We start from the raw sequence: 18,220 nt of genomic DNA on the forward strand, positions 1-18,220 counted from the left end.
CTTAGCTGTTGGTATAAGATGATCGAATGTGATCACCACTTTTCATTTAAACTAATCCTTTATGACTTATGTTTCCAGTGTCTTTCTACTCATATGCTGCAATGTCTACACAGTCCCCATTGTAACAACATTTCCACATTGTTATGTCTTTCAGAGCACAGACCTTTGGCCTTAAGCATATCGTAACCTGCAACATGATGTAAAATAGTTCTAGTTCTGAGCTGCAAAACGTACATTTTTCTGTATCTTCTACCTTTTCTATGGATTTTGTTAACCATTGACCACATAGTCCACTGTTCAGAGCTGTCAGTATTATCCTTCCAACTTTTGGTTAAAATGTAGTTCACCTGAGCCACATGTGTGTCAACTCTCCATCAACATGAGGCTACTCTAATAGGTGTTCATCATAGTCAGTGTTTCACTTCTGATTCTTGGGACATCCTGCTATGCAGAAGCTCACTGTCAGTCCAAAAGGTAGAGATTTTCTCCTTCTCCAGCCAGTCAACACCACTGGCCATTGGATGTTGGGAAGTTGGAGGTATAAGAGGTGCATATGCTGGCACCATCTTCATTTCCTTCTTGATGTGTAGTTCTGATGTAAGACCATGTTGCTCACTGTCATCAGTCTGTCGGTTGGTCTGTTCTGCCAGAGTGCCTAAAGATAAGTATCCCACTGGAGATATCCCTTATGTTTCTATACAGTTCTATGTTATTTGCTAATGTTTAAAAGGTAAATTATTGCATTTTTGTGGGGAGGAAATACCCCACAAAAATTTTCATTCTTACTGCCTTTTTTGCCTTATGACTCAGCATGACACCCCCTAGACATCCTTTCTGTTTGAGGCTTAATAATAAAACTTTTAAGTATAGGTCTGAATTCCTCCAGCAATATCTATGGCCAGGTAGGGCTTGGCCTTCATATATAATGACATCCACCAGAACCAGACTGTTGTACCATAAAAGTGCAAAGAGAAATGGCAGAAGGAGAAGGATGTGAGGGAACACAACAAAACCTCATGGCCTGATTTCCCACTAAGAATTGTTATCACTGACACAGGGGAGGCACTTTTGCAGACCCCTTGTCTGATGCCCATTATGCCCAAGCTCTCTGGAGCAACCCTGCAGGACTCCACCATGACTTTAGCTAAGTCCTCGCAGTCTGATGCTAGGTTGACTTTGGTTGAGTCTGAGACCACTGTGCTTCATTCAGCTTCCAACAGCAGCGTCCTAGTGACAGATGGTGAGATGGTATTCCCTTAGTGATCTACTTCATAAGGCCTACAGTACTCAAAACTGAGAACTCCCAAGCCCAATAAACAAGTAGGTTTGCCCCAGCCTAAACTGACTGAATCCTCTGGCACCTCAGCACAGGTCTCATCACAAGAGTTAGTCAGACTGGCTTATGTCTTCATGGACTTCATGAAGACCAGGGTAGTCAACTGTAATAAAGGATCATGTTTAAGGAGCCTCACATTGGAAAAGAAAAAGAGACACTTCCCCCTAGGAAGAATATGACTCCTGAGAGTCAGAGGATAAAGTTGAGCTATCCTATGTATATCACTTTCATCTTCAGCAGTATACTGACTCAGATTCTGAAGACATCTGATCCACAGCCTCACCACCTGAGGATTTATCCTTTGGAGACACCATTCATAAGATGAAAGAGGCCTTCAATCACAAATCTAAAACATTTTTCAAGGTTCAAGCTAATCTCAGGAAGCTCCTGAGCCTGCTTCTTCCCAGACCTTTTGCAATTACTCCAGTTTATGAAGTCTTGGATGATGTATAAAATGATATATCTCTGCTACCCAAATCTCTTCCCACTGCCTCTAGAAATCCAGGCAACTTTTATGGAATGTTCATATCCCACAGGCACATCTATAAAAATCCATGTTCATATCCCACAGGCACATCTATAAAAATCCAGTGGAGGATCCAGCAGTGGTATCTGGAGAATCCTCTAAGGGAGCAAATTGGAACATACTAAAGAATTGCTTGCCAAATGTCAGAGAGAACAGACTGCTTGGCAAATCTGGTAGGAAGACTTACACCTCAACTATCCTGGTCATGAGAGTTTGTAACTGCCAGTATCATATGCTTAAAGTTATTTGAGACATTACAGGAATACATTAAATCCAAGGCAGAGGGGATACACAACAACAGTCTCCAGCAGTATATTTTGGATTTGTGCAAAGAAACCCTCCAACTGCCCAAACACTCACTAAAATGTGGCTATGACACTTTAGATGCATCATGCATGGTGGTTGACACTCATCCTATCTTATATCAGGTAAAAACAGAGTTCCTTGATGACTTTTTAGATAATAGGTCTCTCTTTGGATCCCCAGCACAGAAAGTGTTTGAAAAACAGGACAAGAAGGGGAAATAAATGAAGTCTGTTAAGTTGTGTTATCCAACTTCTGCCCCTTTATATAATAAAACTTACCACAGCAAACCATAGCCTTCCCCCAAAGACAGAGTGAGAGACAGAGAAACAAGCCAAGCAACCGACATGGAAAATAGGCATCAGGGTAACTGGCAAACTAAACAACATAAAAGACATGTGGTTTCAAGGACCCTGCCCCCTCCTGGGAGTAGCTGCAACTTGTCAGCAACTTCCTCCCTCCCTAAAATTCCTACCCCAACCATCTCCTCTATTTCTAGGAGGAATTTTCTCCTCCTTCAATGACCAGTCAAATACCATTATCCAAGACAACTGTGTCCTACATATCATAAAAAATGTGTATACCTTGTAGTTTTGGAGAACCTCACCTTTCTCTGGTATCCCCCTCAACCAAAGCAGCAAGAAATTTGGTACCTGCACTATTACAATATCTGTTACTTCAAGGGACTATTCTAGCAGTGCCCAGGGAAGATATAGGAAAAGACTTCTACTCTCATCTCTTCTTAGTTCCAAGGAAGGAGCAAACCTGAAAACCTATACTACATATGTCAAAGCTAAACAAGTTTTTGGTAGTACCAAAATTCAAAAACTTCAAAAGGTGATCCTACTCATTTTCCTGGGGAATAGATTGTGACTCTGGAGTTTTCTTACCATACAGGACTACAGGCACTTCCTGCATTTCTAGGTAGGGAAATCCAGTTACCAATTCTGAGTTTTTACATTTGGCTTGTCTGCTACTCCCAGAGTTTTTATCAAATGTCTGGCACCAGTTATTCATTCTGCAGGAATCAAGGAGCTTACATCTATTCTTACATAGGCAATTTTCTTATATTGCATTTTGTTTTGTTTTAAATTTTTTGTTCTTTTTTGGAGTTTTAAGAGGTCTCTTTTAGGGTCAGTTAGAAAATAATTATTTTGCAGACAGTGAATAACATTCAGCTAATTAGTGGGAGGAGCTCAGAAATGGCATTCCTCATTTATCTACAATGATTTAATGGAATCTTTATTTAGCTGTAGTGCTTGTTTGACTTTCTTTTCTCTGCCTGACTATTGTTGATATCTGTCTGCATTTGATTTTGGATTGAAGTTATTTTTTAAGATTTGGCTACTTCTATTTTTTATCTTTTTCCTATATTGCATTTTGTTTTGTTTTAAGTTATTTGCTCTTTTTAGAGTTTTAAGAGGTCTTGGCTATGGTCAATTAGAAAAAGGAAATATTTTGCAGACTATGAATAATATTCAGCTAATTAGTGAGAGGAGCTGAGAAATAGCACTCCTCATTTAACTACAAATATTTAGTGACATCTTTATTTAGCTGTAGTGCTTGTTTGACTTGTTCTCTGTCTGACTGTTGCTGATCTCTGCATTTGATTTTGGATTGTAGTTATTCTTTTAAGCCTTGGCTACTTCTATTTTTTTATTTTTTTTCTTATATTGCATTTTGTTTTGTTTTAAGTTATTTGTCCTTTTTTGGAGTTTTAAGACATCTTGGCTAGGACCAGTTAGAAAAAAATTATTTTGCAGACAGTGAATAACCTCAAATTAATTAGTAGGAGGAGCTGAGAAATAGCATTCCTCATTTAACTACAAATATTTAGTGGCATTTTTATTTAGCTGCAGTGCTTGTTTGACTTGCTGTTCTCTGACTATTGCTGATCTCTGCATTTGATTTTGGGTTAGAGTTATTCTTTTTATCTTTTTCATATATTGCATTTTGTAGCACTTGTTTGACTTGCTGTTCTCTGTCTAACTATTGCTGATCTCTGTCTGCATTTGATTTTTTACCACCCACCCATGTTACTACTGTTGCTCTTTTAAGTTTGGTGGCTTTTAAGTTGCCATTCCCTGCTATAAATCTGATTTTGGGCACTCCTCCCAGTGTCAACTCATCAGCTCATATAACTGAGCACTGAGAAATCATCTGAGAAGGATTTTCCCCTTAGTCTCTTAAACTTGAATTATCTTCTGTTTACTAACTTCCCACTTACTAAAAAGTATCTTAGTTCTGCTTTCAGCAATTGGGCTCCAAACCAGTTATTTTACGTTAAGAATGTTTCTGGCCTAAACTCTTTTGGGAGGACGTGGTAACCGCTACCCTCCTGAGTTGATAATTGCTGGTAAAGGCATATTGTGCCTGTTATTCTAAGTGTGTTTGTTCTGGTTTAACTACTTGGGTTCCAAACCATATTTAGGAAGGTTTGTGTTCTACTACTCTTCTGACAAGAAAGCATAGCCTATGCCATTCTGAGCAGGAAAATGCTGGTTGAAGGCTTATTGTGTCTGTTATTCCAAAGGTTTCTTAGTTTTGGTTTAAGTAACTGGGCTCCAAACTAGTCATTTTACATTAAGATTGTTTGCGGTTTACAAGCCTGTGGCAGGAGAGGGTAGCCTCCACCTTTCTGAGCTGGAAATTACTGGTGAAGGCTTATTGTGTTTGTTAGTCTAAGTGTCTTTATTTGGGTTTAAGCACTTGGGCTACAAACCATTATTTTACATTAGGAAGGTTTGTGGTCTATACTGTTTTGGTAGGAGAGGATAGCCTATGGCCTTCTGAGCTAGGAATTGCTGGTTGAGGCTTATTGTGTCTTTTATTCTAAATGTGTCTCAGTTCTGGTTTAAACACTTGGGTTCTGAACCAGTTATTTTACATTAAGAAGGTTTTTGGTCTATACCTTTGTGGGAGGAAAGGGTAGCCTCCACTTTCTGAGATGGAAATTGCTGGTGAAGGTTAATTGTGCCTATCATTCTAAGTGTGTTTGTTTTGGTTTAAGAACTTGGGCTCCAAACCAGTTATTTCACATTAGAAAGGTTTGCAATATACACTACTGTGGCAGGAGAGGATAGCTTATGGCCTTCTGAACTGGGAGTTTTTAGTTGAAGGCTTATTGTGTCTGTTATTCTAAAAGTGTCTCAGTTCTGGTTTAAACACTTGGACTATAAACCAGTGTTTTACATTAAGAAAGTATGTGGTCTACACTCTTATTGTAGCTCTGGTTTAAACACTTGGGCTGCAAACCAGTTATTTTACATTAATAAGGTTTTTGGTCTATAATCTTGTGGGAGGAGAGGGTAGCCTCCACCCTTCTGAGATGGAAATTGCTGGTGAAGGCTAATTTTGCCTATTATTCTAAGTGTGTTTATTTTGGTTTAACATCTTGGGCTCCAAAACAGTTATTTCACATTAGGAAGATTTGTAGTCTATACTCTTGTGGCAGGAGAGGATAACCTATGCCCTTCTGAACTGGGAGTTGTTAGTTGATGGCTTATTGTGTCTGTTATTCTAAAAATGTCTTTGTTCTGGTTTAAGCACTTGGACACCAAACCATTTTTTTAAATTAAGAAGGTTTGTGGTCTACACTCTTGGAGGAGAGGGTAGCTTCTCTCCTTCTGAGCTGGAAATTGCTGGTGATAGCTTATTGTGCATTTTATTCTATGTGTCTTTGTTCTGGTTTAAGCACTTGTTCTCCAAACCAGTTACTTTACATTAGGAAGATTTGTGGGATTGTAGTCTTGTGACGGGAGGATAGCATAAGCCTTTCTGAACTGGGAATTGCTGCTGTAAGTCTTATTGTGTCTTTACTTTATTGGTTAGTGGGCTAGTTTGTTTAAAAATGTGCATCTAAGTGCTTGGGGTGTTTAGCTATATTTGGCAACCATGCTACTTGAGAAGAGTGTTTCTGTGTTGAATATCTGCACTTTTGAACTTTTTTACAGTCTTTAGTTAGAACTGCAGAAGTGGTGCTGCGCTAGCATTGTCGCCTCACAGCAAGACGTTGTCCCGTTTGATTCTCAGCTAGAGCGTCTTCTGTGTGGAGGCATGCATGAATGGGCATGCCTTTGTTGAAGGTTGTGCTTCAGGGCTGGTAACTCGGCACGTAAAAATCCACTACCAAACATTTGTGGACTGGAGTTCTGCTGTGGCAACCCCTAACCGGGATAAGCCGAAAGACACAACAACAAAGTTAGAACTGCCACTCTCCATGTAGCATCACCTAGCAGTGATCTGTATCATTGCTGATATCTCATAGCATAATTCCACGTTGTACTCTATGTAGATGATGATCTCTTGCAGTGTATGTTTCCCTTAAAATACCTTTACTGTCTAGGCAGATTTTTTTAACATCTTGAACATCTAGTTTGTGCATAGCTGAGCATTACTCATCATATTCCTTGTCTTATTGAGCTATTCAGTATTTAAATTTCTATCACTCCCCCCTAGTAGTCAGTAGCCATGGATATGCACTTCATGACTCTCTCTGTCACCAATCTGGTTGAAATGGGCATTCTGAGGCATTGTGGCAATTGCCTCATGTATATTGACAACCCACATATTCCTAATAAAACCGATAAAATATGCAAGAGGTATAAATACACTTTAACACTGAAGGGAAAACTCTCTTATACAACCAAAACTAATCTTATAGAGGTTGCCAGTGGCATTTGCCATGCCTCCTGCACAGGGTAAAGACTGTATACATAAAACTACTTATGTTGAGGCACTTACATGTAGCCTACCTAAAACACTAAGACCTCATGTGCACCACAATCAAAAAGGGGTCCTCAGCCATCATGTAAACAATAAGTTAAAACCCCACCCAGAGCTACACATAGTAACACTGTATCCAATGCCTCTACTGCTAAGCCCTTAAGGCAAACCAGCATTCAGTCAATTTTCCTGATCACTGATGATTCTGTAGTGGGGCACACTGATGTCTGCCTCACCAGACTGAGTAAGGAGAGAGTTATGATTAGCTGTGTTTCTGGGACAAGGATCCATCAAGTCAAACAGGCACTCAGGTCATGATAGTCCATGTGGGTGTTAATGACCTGAGACATACCTTCCTTGACTATATGAAGCAAGAAATGATTGAACGCTCTGATTATGTGTCTCAGACAGGCATGAGCCTAGCACTGAGCAGCATACTACCTTCTCCAAAGATGATGCCATGCCACCAACAAAAAATGATTGATGTTAACAATTTACTTAGCTTCTGGTGTCAATTCAAGGGGGTAAAATATTTGACTGCCTGGGAGGACATGGTTGACAGACCATGTGGCTTTGCTGGGGATGGTCTGCACTTATCTCCTCTAGGCTTTCGGATATCGACAAAGACCTTTTCCACTCCATAGTTCCTTTTTTAGGCAATGCCAAAATGATAAACCACCCAACTTATCTAAACCTACAAAGGAATATCTGAAGGTGGCACTGCTCCAGTTTTAACAAGAAACTCCACTCTTGGCAAGCCTTCCGCTCCCTGGAGAGTGTAGACATTTATGTAGTAATGGAGACATTATTTAAAGTCACAGAAAGTACCCCAGCAATACAAGTTTATAATGCCTTTCACACCTTTAGACTGGCTACCGCAAAGATGGGAACTAAAGCTTTAGGAGTCTCAGTCTATATTAAAACTGACTTCACATCCAGACTAGTTAAAGTGCATGACCCATTGGAACTCATACATGTGCAACTCACCATAAACAGGGTCTCATACCATATCCTTACAACCTATAGGTCACCCTCTATGTCTCAGAAAACCCATACTACCTATCTCAATGTACTGGAGACCCTCATTGTTTAACACAATATGATATTCATGGGGGATCTCAACTACTCCTATATAGATTGGGAATCCCACACCACTTCTAATGCACAAGTCCAGTGATTCCTAAACTTTGTTAATACCAACATCTTGGAACAGTTGCTCCATTGTCATACCAGTGGTACAAACATTCTTGACCTTGTACTAAATAACTGGGGGGGGGGTGGGTCAATACATACATACCAAAATCCCCCTGACCAATCTAAACAGCAAGCTAAGAGGGTTAATTAATTCTATAAATGGCTAAAGAGCTTTTCAGGCAAAGAACAACCACCACACTTTCCACAGCTATGTCCGTGACCTCAGAGGAAATATTCAACAATGTGCAGAACTTATTGTAAATGGCATCACCCACACTAAACTGGAGGTCATTGCCAACTTTTTCGCTAACAGGTTCCGGTCAAATCCGCCCCCACTCCTCCCCAGTAGTCCAAAGGAAATACTGCATACCACAATCCCGCCAACCATTACTAGGGAACAGGCCATCAATGCACTTTCCAAGGCCAAAACCACTGCATCAATGGGCCCTGATAACATACTGGGATGCTTAACAAATAGCATGAAACATGACCTCTCTGGTCCACTTGAATCACTTTTCAACTGGAGCCTACAGTCAGGTTTGTGTCCAAGGAATGGAAGATGCCTACATTCTTTCCCCCTGCACAATGGAGGTCCAAGCACTGATCTGGGTAACTACAGGCCCTTAAGTCTGATGAGCCTCGTATGTAAGGCCATGGAAAGAATCATCATGGACATAATAAATGAGGACATAGGTAACCCACAAACATCTGAACCATCACAATTCAGCTTTCTTAAAGGACGTTTATACCTATTAAATCTGGTGGATTTATTTCAGAGGGTCACCAAAGCATTGGATGAAGGTAAGACTGTGCACACAATGTACCTTGACCTGGCCAAGGCTTTTGATACAATACCCCACTCAAGCATTATAGACAAGCTCAGTAATTTGGATATAAACCTTTTTATCACCCATTGGATAGCCAACTGGCTCAAAGATAGGACCCAAGAGGTCAAAACAGGTGAGGCCACCTTCACCAAGAGGCCAATCACTAGCCGAATCCCCCAGGGCTTGGTACTGAGCCAGCTCAATTTTTCTGAAATGGAAGCAAATGCTGAAGGTTTATGGCTGACTAAGGTTGCAGATTATTGCAAGCTGGGGGTTATCATCATCTCCCCTGCAGACACTAACATTCTTCAAGAAGGCCTATCTCTGACTAACAAATGGTGCCAAAGCCATGATCTTAATCTCAATGCTAAAAAAATGCATAATTGTAACCTTTGGGAAGTTAATCATTCCAGCTAAATACCCTGTTGATAATACGCCCCTAAAAGTCAACCCAGTGATCAAGGACCTGGGTACGCATGTAGATAGTAGCCTTAATTTTGACTACTACATGGCCACAGTGGTGAGGAAATCCTTTTATGTTATGCAAATTATAAGTAAGGGCATGGCATCTAGGCCCAAAGAGGTCATTATCCCACTGTATTCCACCCTTACCAGACCAATCATAGAGTACAATGCTCCCTTCAGCATGCACCTAACCAGGCATATGCAGGAACTCGAGTGACCTCAGAGGTTCCTTACAAAAAGAATACAAGTGTAACAGACCTGCCTTATGCAGAATGCCTAAAAGCCCTTTCTGTCTACTCAGTCATCTATAGATTGCTGAGGGGTGATCTATGCCTGGCTTGCAAGTCATCTGCAAACCCCACACTTATAAATCTCCTGTATATTCATAAGTCAAACAGTACTAGAAACACAAGGTCCTGAATTTTGACCATGACTCAAACAGAACATGCTGGAGAGACAGATATGTGTCCCAGAAACTGCCCCTTTTATGGAACAGGCTTCCCATCCATGTCCAGCTGAGTTCATCTATTACCCAGTATAAGCGCAACCTAGACCTGTGGAGAGAGGTAGCTTATAAATGCCCAGCTCTCAGTGTCCTGTATGGTACAGGACATCATTATTATTTTGGGAAAACTTGGCCAAACTTAGAAAGCCCCCCCCGGGTCATTAGCCTAGTAACAATCTATGATTGCAGGGCAGTCCCCAGCAGAATTCCTGTTAGCTATGCAAATCACCATGAATAGTTTCTGAAAGTGGGGTTTAACCATCAATATCGAGAAGTCACACCTGTCTCCCAGTGCCAAGATTACCCTTCTGTGTACAGTCTTGGATTCTGTCCAATAAAAGGACTTCCTTTCTGAGGGCAAGATTTCCTTCCCTGGGCAGTATTTCAGGGATCTACAAACAAAAACACCATTATAGAAACATAGTTTCTGTGGGTTCTAGGTTACATGGCTTCTTGTATTTCAGTGATTCACCTAGCAAAACTCCTTGTGAGGAAGCTGCAGTGAATTGTTGGTCTCAACACCAACACTTCTTGGAAACTCCCATTCCACTGCTTAACTTCCTAATAAAGGAGCGGCATTGGTGGAAAACTACTACTACAGGCAAACAGACATTGAAAACAGACAGGTCAGACTTGGCCTGAAGAGCTCACCTGGGCAAATTTATGGGACAGACAAAAAATAAATCTACGTATCCATCTAAAAGAGAAGATGCTAGTAATCCAAGCATTAACAGCCTGACAAGAAAATCTAAGCTCTGGAACCCTACATATACTGACAGACAACACCACAGTGCTGTGGAGAATAAACAAGTGGCAGGGGGGGGGTACCCACTCTTACTTTCTGTGCAGACTAACTATGAAAATGTGACATGTGGCCAAAAAGATATTGCTCACCCCCCTTACATACTGGTCAGGACAACTGGCTAGCACTTCTAGACCCCAATGAATGGATGCTAAAAAGGATGGTTTTCTTAGACCTGACACAAATGTAGTGTGCTAGAAAAAAAACTTTTTTGCTTCCTGTGAAAAGAGTCAGATAAGCAAATTCTGCTCAGAAACCCAACAAATGTAGACATGTAGAGAGGACACCTTCACCTTCAAACGGATAGATCTTTTCTCTTCTACTTTTCAATCCATCTCCCTAATCTCCAGAATATTGCAAAAGATGGGGTCAGAGAGGCCAAGAATGATCATCATAACTTCTTACTGGCCAAGGCAGCACTGTTTCTCCCTTCTCTTCTCACAGGGAAGACACCTGGAGACTCTGTCATACATCCCAATTTGAGAATGCCCAACTTGACATCTTGGAAGACTGGATTTTGATTTCAGACAGACACACCTTTTCATAAGATATGCTGTCGATACTAAAAGAAGTTAGAACATCAAGTGACCGAATGTCATACCTAGCTATGTGGAAAATATAGTTATGGATTATTTGGCTATACTTTAGAAACAAAGAGCTTAAAATCAAACCTGATGCCTATAAACATTATGTTGCCTGAAAAATATCCTAATTAAACATTAACATCCAAACCAAAGGGTATAAAATATTCACAGATTAACCATTCAGTGATAGTCTGTGTGGCCTTTTTACTCTTTGGTTTGGATGTTAGGTGGAATATTTTGTTGGCACCTTAATGTTATGAAAGTCAAGCTTGATTTTAAGTTCAGTCTTTCTAAAGTACAACCAAACAATCTGCTTATGCTGTACTGGCAAGATCAGAAAAAGACTAAAACATGGCATGCCTACAACTCATGGGGTTAGGCTTTATTGACGTGAATGTACCCGTCAAGACTTACAATTAAAAAGTCATGGGCATTCAGAAGCCGTGTAGCTGAAACACTAGCATGTCCATAAGAGCCCATTTGTATATAGCCCATGAGCCTCCACTACAGCAGGTTTAATGTGAAGACTCTAGTTTGTCTGTTCTTTGAAATAAGACAAACCCTTATCATAGTGAATGTAGTTATGCAGTTTCTCTATAATTATAACTAATCTATATCTAGTGAGTCAAGAATCTGAAGCATGTCAGAATAAAAACATAAAAAAATAAATAAATTAATAATTTTACTTTATATTTAACAGCTATGTGCTGCCCTGATGTTGGAGTTCTTTCCTGATGAATCTATCATTAAAGGCATGAACTTGCTTTGGAATTCTTGGAACTTGACTCCAGCCACTTCCATGCAACTGCATGTACGTTTTCTGAAACAAATATGATCCCGAGGTAGATGCAGAGCTAGCACAGTTTTCTAGATCTGTGGCTTTCAACCTAAGTTCTAATCCAGTGTCACTTTAATCCTTTCTCCCCCCTTTAGCAATGGCAAGGTCTTTGCACATCCATCATAAAATTATCTCTGTAAAAATTCACTTGGCTCCATTATGTTTTCTGGTACCACTAATGAAAAAAGATGTTTTCGGCTTTGATTTCAGTGCCGTTCTTGCCAACTACTGTGAAGGAAATAGACCTATTGCTTATAATGGAGTGTTCCTATACTCTAGTAGTGTTAAATAAAAATCATTTGACCTGATGCACAAGTTTCTTTACAATATTCATTACTGTTTGATGATCATCCATTCCATTTGACCATTATATGATAGATATCTTGGACTTATGGTAACATCTTTAAATTCTGATGCTTTGGAAAAAATTCTGAATCCCTGACATGCGAACTGCAGACCATTATCTGACAATAATTGTTCCAGTATCCAGTGCTTTGTGAATACTGACTTAAGCACATGGCTGTCATATCCTTCAATGGATAAATTCCTGGATATTTAGAGTAATAACCAAAACAGTGGTGAGATCAGAGCTATTGTATGGTAAAGAAACCTGGGCAGTGAAAGCAGAGCAGTTCAGGAAGCTAGAGATGATGTTGTTTAAGTGCCTGAGAGGGGTAGTTGGATGCACACTATGGAAGAGACAAAAAAATGAGCACATTAGAGCAGAAGCCTAGAACAGATTTCAGTGATTTGGACAGATTTGCAGGAAAGCAGAAGAGAACCTGGTGAAGAAGATTTGGGACAGACAGGTAGAATGCAAGAGTAAATTAGGGTGTCCAGCAAAGAGGTGGATGAATTATGTGGGGGAAGACCTTTGATAGTCAGGCATAACTGTCAAAGAAGGTTGGAAAGTGGCATTGAATCAAGAGAGATGGTGGCAGTTGATGCAATACCCCGAACCCATCGGTAGTTGATGATGACGATAATGAAACCACACAGAGTAACACATTGAGGCTATTATGCCAAAACTAGTCAATTACCCCACTTTGCCAAAGTAATGCTAGTATTGCATGAGGTATCAGTTTCTCCTTTTCAGTTTGGTTTCTTTACATACTACGTAGAGTACAGTCATACAATATTTGCTCAGTTTCTACTGGTATATAGTGCCAGTGGAAGACATCCCTGGATTTTGTGCCTTGCATCAACACCTACACTAACTGTGAACTAAGTGTACATGATCTGTATTCCAGAACATCCCTATCATATTTTTTTAAGTTTTCTAGTGACTCAGAAAGATTACACTAAGTGCACATGTAGTCCAGCATCAGAGCAGTACATAGCTGTTAAATATGAGGTAAAATTATTCATTTATTTATTTTCTTTAGTCATAAACCTTTATGAATCCTCCTTGATATTTAAGACTGCAAGAAAATCTCTAGGAAAACTAAAATTAGGAGGAAAAGGCATGAGTTATGCTTATGCTGTCTGTACACTCTGAACGGTGTACACTTAGTGTAAACTTAGTGTAGATGTTAATGAATCTCAGGGTTAGAGTTTCCTAAATGTGGTTCATGTACTTTTAGCAGTATTTGATTCTTAGCTGATACAGAATGCTGACAGTATTTCCTCTGAAAAATAAAACATTGCGTGCAAGATAGCTCTCCTTTGAATGCATAAGTTGGTTTGATTAGTGAATGATATTGTTTGACATTATCAAATCAACTTGACATTATGATTTCACACAACTATGTTTCTGTGACATCTCTTCTAGTGGCTTTTAGCACCAGCATTTTATCAGCTGTCACTGATATTTGTGTCATGATTCACAGAACTTACAGATCCTGTTTTAGCAAATCTCCTTATCCCAAGCCCATTGCCCAATACAAAGCTCCACACCAGAAGACAGAGTTGACCAGTTTATTAATAACCATAACAAGTGTACCTTGTCTCTAAATAGTATAACATGTACAGACTTCTTTTAGCACTATTGCCAAACTAATGATTGTTTTAATACCAACAGCATGGCTCAGGGCTGCTCCCCCAACAGGTTCGACCAGCCATCAGAAACATTATCCCACCAACCAGAATTACCAATCAGCATAATCAACACTCTCTCAGCCTTTCACCAGTAACTGGAAACTGGCCCAGAAAAGTAGAGGGAATCAAAGGGAAGAAGGGCACCCCACGGCTGTCACTTGCTCCTGAACAAAAGGGAATATAGGTTGTACAGGGATACTTTCTGCAGGAATGAGATAGCTCTGATGCCATCCCAGGGGTTACATACTCTTGCAATCAGTGACATGCCCCATGAACAGGCTTGTGACAAAACCAGTTGCCCACAAAGAATACTTGCACTCAGTTGAATAGGGTATATTCATTGTAATGGCATTATGCATTAGGTTTCCTAATTCATACAACACTTCTACATCATAGTCTTAAATAGTCAAAAATCAGCTAATGCTTTGTGTATCGATTTCTTGAAAATACTTTGCAAGAGATTATCATCTGTCTCTGCTTTAATAGGTTCCCATGTGCATAAGCATGAACGTTCTGACACCAAATGCTATGGGTGATATTTCTTTGTATATCTGTGCATATTTGGTTTGAATATTTGTCATTGCACTCAGTGCAGAAGCAACATGTCTGCCCTCAGACAGTGGTACTACTCCTCATCCTTTCTTACTTGCATTCACTTGCAATGTAGTTGATAAAGCTGCAGTGTAATACTCAAATGTGGGTAAATCAGAACCATAGCTAGGTTATTTGGTGTGCCTATGCAGTTACCCAATCTGTAGTGCCCCCTCAAGTCTAAGCTGAAAAGGACAAAAAAATCTTCTCAGAGTTGAGGACCAATAACAAAAAAAAAAACAGTGCAATATAATATTTACACATACCATCTGTGCATCTGCATAGGACATGTTACTTACACTCTGTATGCGTTAGTGAGGAACATCTGTGGATGTTCCAGTTGTTGAATGCACCTGGTTAAGTACATACCAAATATGTTCCCTGTTTTCATTAGAAAAGTTAAATAAGTTAAAAAAAAACTTCTCTAACCCTTCACAAAGAAAGCTTGTATACCAGCTCGTTGTCTGTGATTGGGTCTCATTTGCAGGGCATCATCCTTTTACGGGGTTTATATTTCCTTGACCACTCTGAAGAAACACAAATACTTAACTTATCTTAGTTTTAAGAAAATTAAAAAAAAATCTGTGCTATCACTCATAGTGCTGATCGATCAGGTCACCAATGATTTCAATGGTGACAGAGGAAGGGAGCTAGAATATAGAGAGTTGAAATGACAGAGTTGTATGCATACATTATGCCTGGGCTGAACAGTAGTATCAATTATAAAGCGATACTTAATAGAAAACAATATTATGACAAATGTAAATGATATTTATTCATTGTAACTTATTGTATATCAAAAGGTTTTTACATAGTAGTATTCCTTTAAGAGTTAATAAGTTTAATTAATTGAGTGTTTTGATTAGATGTTTTTATAGATGGTATTTAAATGTTTTATTCACAACTTGTATTCATTCTGAAGAAGACCTTTTCGGGTCAAATGTGCTAAATAATTAAAAAGGTTGACTATTCTTCCTTTGTCGTTTTTTCAAGTGGTGTTTTTTCTACTATTGTTTTTGTTTCAACACCTACAGTCGAGACTTCCAGTTATTTTCCTTTCATCACAAGTTTATTTTTATTGTAACTATGATGTCTCATGAGTAAGAATGTAATGAAGAATTCTTGTTGGATTTAACTACACATTACAATCCAGTGGAGTCTACTTTAACTATAGGAAAGTTCTCCTCCACTGAGAAACAGTTGGGTGAAGAGAAAGACAAAATCGATGTTTGGCAAACCACCATTCATGATATACTCACGGTACCTGATTTCATTTTTAATGAGAATATGGACAACATCGAGTCACCTTTGGATATTCCTAGTGTGGTACTTAAAGTTTAGCTTTTCAAAGATTTGGAGGCATTTTTGTTAAAAAATAAGAGAACACAATGGGACATTGCTTTCTTTAATTATTGAATTAGAGTGCAGAAAGTCCCTAAGTGGCTTAGGGTAGCAAACAGACCCTGTGGTTGATAGTCTGCAAAAATGGAACAAGATATGTGAAGCAGCAGGACTAACCTTCCTCAATTTTTAAGGCAGTACCACATCAAAGAAAATGCCAAATTAGATAAGTGAGTCCATGGAATGATGGACAAACTTAGTTTGGTGGCATCATCCAGATAAATAGAAGAGAGGCTAAAGAGGATAGATGTAAAGGTGAAAATATTAGAGTTGGAATTGAGAAGTGGAAGGAAAAGAAGATACAAAGGGATAAGAAGGAATATGAAGCACTGCCGAAAACCAACTTAAATTCACTGACAAATGGTAACAGCATCTCACAAGATAAGACTTCCACTGAAAACAGCATTCAGTTTATGGGAAAACACGTGCAAGCAGAAAACAGTTCAGCCAACAAAAAACAGAAAAAAGATTTTTTTTTTATCTCTGAGATGATCAAAGAGATTAGAATCCCAAAGGAAGGTAGAGACAAGCAACAGTTTCATTTTTGGTGATAAATTACAACTCAAGAAAGATCATCCGGTCATCACAACGAGCAGATTCTCACCATGGAAGACATGGGCAGATGTAGCAAGTACACTGACCAAAAAGTACCCTTACCCTGTTTTTTTCAACAGATAAAAAATAAAATATAGTGGACAGTTCTAAGGTAATGCATATTGAGTACAAAATATTTAATTTGACTGATAAAATTTTATCTGAAGGAGAAGCTGCAGAAGGGTTTCTCTTTCATACCCACATCTATCTCTAATTTGGTGCAAACCATTATTGACTTTACAGGTTATATTAGAAAGCTGAATTTACAATTTTTTTTCAAAGACAATGTAACATTCAAGAAAGGGGATTTTGTTACATGTAGTACGTTCAATCCACCAATTCACCCCATGATCAATGCTTTCAAAGAAGTTTGTGAAAAAAAAATAGGGATGTTTTAGAGAAGAAAACTGCAAAAAAAGTTTCTCAATTTAACAGCTGTTGAAAGACAAAGTTTTAAAGAATGAGTTATAATGATAATATTAGAATAAATTATTACAATTACAATAAATAGGGGGGCTATGGTGGTGGTAAACAAAAGTGATTATATAAGAAGTATGTTACATCTTTTAGAAGATGATACATTTTATGTAAAGGTTAGGAAAAGTGAATTTGAAAAAGCATACAGATATGTGGATTCCTGGTTGTTTGACAGCTTATCAGAAGGGATTATATCTGAAAATATGTATGTCTTTTTCCATACCTCGAAGCCAAACTTAGGTTCATAGGTTCATAGGTTTATACTAGGCTATCTGCCCTAAGGCATTTATAAGCCTAGCCCAGAGTTTTTGTGGCTTACGCCACCCCTAATGTTAAAAAATACTGTGCCCATTAGTTTGTTGTGCCTCTGTCCAGCAGTGACACAGAGATGATTCCCGGAGTAAACCTACGATCTCCCATCCACCGGTCAAGATTTCTCTTGAACAGAGCCAGCGAGGTGCTCTGCCTCACATGGACCGGGATTTTATTCCACAACATAGGGAGTCTCTGGGTGACAAATCTATCCCTCCAGCATGTCCTATTTATATCCGTGCTAAGGTTTAAGTCACTTGCTCTAGTGTATCTGGTATATTTGGATTTTTTGAGGTGGACCATGTCCATTAATTCCAGGTGGAACATGGCCTTGTATGTCAGGCACAGGTCACCTCTGAGCAGACGGTATGCGACTGAATAGAGCTGGAGTTTCTTCAGTCTGGCAGCATATGACAAATTTTGGTGTCCCTTTATCCTTTTGGTGAGGAACTTTTGGGGTCTCTCCAATTGCTGCAGGTGTCGGGTGAGATACATCCCGAATGGGGCATTGTACTCAATCATTGGTCTGATAAGTGAAGAGTACAGGGGAACAATGACCTCACTTGATCTGGATGTGAATCCCTTCATGATCAGGTGGGCAATGTAGAAGGTTTTTCTAACCACTTTAGAAATGAGAGTGTCAAAAGAAAGGCCACTGTCAAATTGGGTCCCCAGGTCCCTGATAACCTCTTCTGTGCTTAGT

Source organism: Protopterus annectens, chromosome 3.part1 (genome assembly GCF_019279795.1).
Source record: "Protopterus annectens isolate FY-2018-M chromosome 3.part1, PAN1.0, whole genome shotgun sequence".
NCBI lineage: Eukaryota > Metazoa > Chordata > Ceratodontiformes > Protopteridae > Protopterus > Protopterus annectens.